This window comes from Ictidomys tridecemlineatus, chromosome 10 (genome assembly GCF_052094955.1).
Source record: "Ictidomys tridecemlineatus isolate mIctTri1 chromosome 10, mIctTri1.hap1, whole genome shotgun sequence".
Classification (NCBI taxonomy): Eukaryota; Metazoa; Chordata; class Mammalia; order Rodentia; family Sciuridae; genus Ictidomys; species Ictidomys tridecemlineatus.
In genome coordinates this window covers 72,119,743-72,125,726 of record NC_135486.1, presented here as the reverse complement: position 1 = coordinate 72,125,726, position 5,984 = coordinate 72,119,743, and the positions used below count along the sequence as shown (strand labels likewise).

The 5,984-nt window shown below is 33.5% G+C and overlaps 1 pseudogene; it reads right to left on the bottom strand.

Annotated features, from left to right (window-relative positions):
* Positions 1-2,908: 2,908 nt before the first annotated feature.
* On the bottom strand, positions 2,909-3,494 carry LOC101976698 (ras-related protein Rap-1b-like; annotated as a pseudogene).
* Between the last annotated feature and the right edge of the window lie 2,490 nt (positions 3,495-5,984).

Sequence of the window (5,984 nt, the reverse complement as noted above, 5' to 3'; positions counted from 1 at the left end):
TTTTTACTCTTCCTTGTATATAGCCATCCTCTGCCACCTATCCTTCCTTCCTCTCCTATGTTCACTTTTTATATATTACAAATAGACACAATCAAAACAGAACTTCAGTCAAGTGCAGTGGCTCAGGAGACTGAGGCAGGACTACTCAAAGATATACTGCACACAGAAGAACCCCAAAACAAACCCCAACCCTCTCAAATAGGTGAAGATCACTAGAAAAACAACCAACTAAATAAAAATCAAGGAAGAATTAAATATAGAAAAGAAACCAAAATGGCACAAAACAATAAACATTTGTCCACAAAAACACTGAATGTAAATGGTCTCAACTCCCCCGTCAAAAGACGTAGGTGGGAAGAATGGACTTAAAAACAAGATCCAACTGTGCGCTGTTTGCAAGAGATTCATCTCATAGGCAAATACACCCATTGGCTGAAAGAAAAGGATGGAAAAAATATTCCATGAAAATTAAGTCTGAAAACAAGACAGACTAGTGATTCTCATATCTGACAAAGCAGATTACAAAGCAATAATTAATCAGAAGAGAGAAAGAATACCACTACTTACTGGAAAGAGAACAATCCAACAAGAAGATATAGTAAAAGTAAGTATATATCTCTCAAATGTTACTACACCTAATTATATAAAAATAATACTTTCTGATATTAAAACCCACATAGATCCAATCAATAATACTGGGTCATTTCAACACACCTTTATCACCAATAGACAGGTCATTCAAACATAAAATCAATAAAGATATCTCTGACCTTAATAATACTATAAATCAAATAGAACTAATAGATACCTACAGAACATTTCACTCCCAAACACTTGAATTTATTTTCTTCTCAGCAGTTCATGGAAATTTTCCAAACTAGACCATATTCTAGGTTGCAATGTTAAGTCTTAGCAAACACAAGAAAATTGATAGAATCCGATACATTCTATCATTGATCATAATGGAGTAAAACAAGAAATCCAGAATAAGAAAAATAATAGAAACCTCATAAACACATGAAGATTTGATCAATACTATTTTTTTTCAGGAAGGTATACTCTTTACAAACACTGTTAAATATTGCACAAAACACATTCAAGAAGCAAGTAATTTTAATGCAAGTCCTTGCATGGCAATCCAAATTTATTGAACTACTGATGCTGAGTTATACAAAATTATGCCACTTCAATTAAGGCTTTTAGTTTATATTTGGCCACCCAAAGTAGTTGAAACTTCAGGTTGGCCAATTTAAATATTATGGCTCCCCGTTGGATAGGCACACGATCTTTACGCCCAAAGGTTAATGCATACAAAGCAGGAAGGCATTGTTAAATAAAACAGCAATAGTTATAGCCAATTAGGCCTCATTACCGATTACATATGATTAAAATTACCTCTCACATTCACATCCACAGTGCTCATCCATCATTTAACATCTCAACCAAAATGTTACACATGTGAAACAATCACCTACAAGCAAAAATATTAAACCTGTATATTTGGTATTGCAAATACAATTATGCATGAGTAGGCAAGGGATTCAGAGTGAGAATCTACAGTTGCAGAAGACTGAAAATTATTTACAAAAGTTGTTATCATTAAAGAAATATTTGAAAATATAGACTTTTTTTGTTGTAGACCCCCACTGTACACACAACTACAAACATTGTTCCCTATATAAACAAGAAAGGAAACACATAATAAAGAGATTTGAAAACTCTAGACATTTCCTTCTAGATAGAGGTTAATCTTAGCTATGAAAAGGACTATTTTAAAGACAAGATCACTATCTCCACAGGTTTCTAAAAAAAAAAAAACCTATGTAGCTGTGTTAATTGAAGTGCTTATTTTGTACAATACAATGATAATGAATGATCTTAAATTTAAAACAAAAATTATAATAAACTGTATGTATCAAAGAATCAAAGTTATTTGGAGTAGTCTATATAGGAAGTATTTGGACTTTTTTTTGTTATGCTAAAATAGTGGTGCTTTATATGATTTATACTATCATACTCTCCAATACAAAGTATGGGGTGTGTTAAAATATACAGTACAACATTTTCATACATGCACAGCATTGTTGGACACACAATATTTCTTAGCAGTAGTACTGGATATAGCCTCTGGTTTTACCAACTGCATACACTAAGATTATTATATAAGTAAAAATCTCTCTTATGATACTGAAAAGTGATTACAATGGGCAAACTGATAGAGTAGCTTTCGTCCATCTCTTAAAGAGTACCACCATAGGAAAGTCCATTTAGGATGTTCATAGGTTTTTGTTGTTGTTGTTGTTTAGTATTTGTTTTAGTTGTAGGTGTATGCAATAACCTTTATTTTATTTTTATGTGGTGTCAAGGATCAAACCCAGAGCCTCATGTGTGCTAGGTGAGCACTTTACCACTGAACCACAATCCCAGCCTCAAATTAGCAAATCCCAAAAATACAGCTGGCGAATGTTATCTCTGATATAAGGAGGCTGACTCATAGTGGGGTAAGGAGGGGGAGCATGGGAGGATTAGATGAATTGTAGATAAGGAAGAGGAGTGGGAGGGAAAGGGAGGGGGCAGGGGATTAGCAAGGATGGTGGAATGTGATGGACCCCATTATCCAAAGTGCATGTATGAAGACTCGAATTGGGTGTCAACATATCTTATATACAGAGATACGAAAAATTGTGGTATGTATGTGTAATAAGAATTGTAATGCAAAAAAAAAGTTCATGTATAATGGCATGAACATACTTTGTATACAAAGACATGAAAAATTGTGCTCTATATATGTAATAAGAATTGTAATGCATTCCGCTGTCATGTATTTAGAAAAATAAAATAAAATAAAAGATGTCAGTAGGTTTAACAAAGTTGAAATGCTGGTGCTTTTGACTTGGGCAACAGTTCTTCATACCTGATTCAGAGCTACAATGCATTTATTAGATGGAAGCAGCTGACATCATGACTTTTTGTGGGCTTCCCCAGGCACTGGAGTCTTTCTGTTAATTTGCTGCACTAGGTCATAAAATATTTCATTAACATTTATTTTTTATTTTGAAGAAGATTCTAAGAATGCACAGTTGATCCACTGTCTTGATAGATTTTGACCTTGTTCCTTTCCTACAACTCTTTCATCTTCCAAGTCACACTTATTACTAACCAGAATCATGGGAATGTCATCAGTTTCTTTAACTTAAGAATCTGTTTTCTTAGATCTTATAAATCATTAAAGGTGGACTATGCTATGATGGAATAAACTAAAGCAAAGCCTGTCTATTTTTCATGTACAAATCCCTCATTGCTGTGAATTATTTGGTTCCTGCAGTATCCAAGATTACAAGAATACATTGTTGTGCCTCTATTTCAACTTGCTTTCTGTAAGAATCTTTTCTCATAGGATATTTTTCAGCAAAAATTCATTGAACACACTGTACAGGCATAGCAAACATTTCAACCCCTTCTGAACCAAGAACAACTAGTTTATATTCAGGCATGTTTCAAATTTGTCAGAAAAGTACTTTTCATACTGTTGCTTACTTCTCACAGACAGTATCATCCCATATTCCCTCCAGGTTGCTGCTCTGGGCACCACAGGGGTAAGCCCTGCCACTCCAGCTGGTTTCTGAACCACAATTTTTTACATGAAGAATGAATCATAGAAGAAATGAGAGAAGAAGTCAAGAAGGTCTTAGAAACAAATGAAAACAGAGATGCAATATATTATGATCTTTGGGATAGTATGAAGGCAGTTCTAAGAGGAAAATGTAAAGTATTAAATGCCTACATTAAAAAAATAGAAAACTCCTAAATAAATAATCCAATGGTCTACCTCAATTCCTTAAAAGAGGAAGAACAAACTAATTCAAAACTAGTAGAATTTAGGAAATATATTAACACTAGAAGAAATGAAATTAAGAATAAAAAACAATACACAAGATCAATGCAACTGACTTGGTTCTTCAAAGAGATAAAGATTGATAAACCTTTAGACAAATCAAGGGGGGGTGAGAGAGAGAGAGAGAGAGAGAGAGAGAGAGAGAGAGAGAGAGAGAGAGAGAGAGAGATATTCAAGTGAACAAAATTAGAGATGAAATATGACTACAGACACCTCTGAAATCCAGAGGATCAAAACTATTTTGAAAATTTATATTCTAATAAACTGGAAAACCTAGAAGACATTGACAAATTTCTAGACACATATGACTGCCCAAATTGAACCAGAAAGAAAACCTAAGTAGACCAGTATTAAGTTATGAAATTGAAATGGCGATAAAAAACCTTCTAACAGAAAAGAGCTGAGGACAAGATGGATTCACAGCTGAGTTCTATCCGTCCTTTAAAGAAGAACTAACACCAGTCTTTCTCAAATTATTCCATGAACTTGAAAGGTGGGAGCACTCACATACATATCTTGAAGCCAGTGTTACCCTAATACCAAAACCAGACAGACACCTCAAGAAAAGAATACTGCAGACCAATATCCCTGTTTTACATAGATGAAAATTTTTTATTAAAATATTAGCAAATCACATTCAAAACCACATCAATGTCAGGATAAAACCAAACTACCATGTATAACCATAAAACTCTAATAAAATATATCAAGAAGATAACATACCATGAGCAAGTGGGTTTCATCTTAGGGATGCAAGATTGGTTTAATATATGCAAATAAGTAAATGTAATTCACCACATAAATAAAATTAAGGGCAAGAATCATATGATCATCTCATTAGGTTCAGAAGATACCTTTGATAAAATCCAGCCCCCTTTTTGTTGAAAATACTGGAAAAACTAAGGATAGAAGGAACTTACCTTAATATTATAAAGGCTCTGTTTGGCAAACCCAAAGCCCACATCTCATAGAATTGAGAAAAACTGAAAACATTTCCTCCAAAATCAGCATGTTCACTCCCGGCACTCAATATAGTTCTTGAAACTCTAGCCAGAGCAATGAGGCAAGAGAAGGAAACTAAATGGGTACAAATTGGAAAAGAAGAAGTCAAATTAACTTTGTTGATAATATATATATATATATATATATATATATATATATTATCATATCATATATATATGGTCCTATATACAGAAGACTCAAAGATTCTACCATAAGACTTCTAGAGATGATAAATGAATTCATCAAAGTATCAGAATACAAGATTAATATTCATAACTCAGTAGCTCTCCTGTAGTCCAGCAGTAATTATTTTGAGAAAAAAAAATCAGAAAAAAACTATCCATTCACAAATACCTCAAAAATATTCTTGGGAAATAATCTGACCAAGAAGGTAAAAGATCTCTACAATGAAAATTATAGAACGCTGAAAAAAGAAATTGAAGAAAACCTTAGAAGATTGGGAAAAAACTCTCATGTTCTTAGATAGGCAGAATTAATATTTTTCAAAATGGCCATACTACTAAAAGCACTATACAGATTCAATGAATCAAAATATCCATGACGTTCCTCACAGAACTAGAAAAAAACTACCCTAAAATTCACTTGGAAGAATAAGAGAAACAAAATAGTCAAAGCAATCTTGAACAAGAATAGCGATGCAGGAGGCATCACAATACATGATCTCAAATTATACTACAGAGGTAGTAACAGAAACGGCATAGTTGCCATCAAAATAGATATGAATACCAATAGAATAGAATAGAAGACACCCACCCACATACTTACAGCCATGTGACACTTGACAAAGGAGTCAAAAAATATTTTGGAGAAAAGACAGCCTTTTAAACAGATGATGCTGGGGAAACTAGATGTCAATATGTAGAAGAATGAAACTAGATCCCTATCTCTCACCTTGCTCAAAACTAAAATCAAATTAGATTAAAGACTTAGGAATTAGAAGAGCAACATTGAAACTGATAGAAGAAAACATAGGGTCAACATTCCACCATAATGGTGCAGACACCCACTTCCTTAACAAGACCCTGAAAGCTCAAAAAGTAAAACCAGCAATCAATAAGTGGGATGC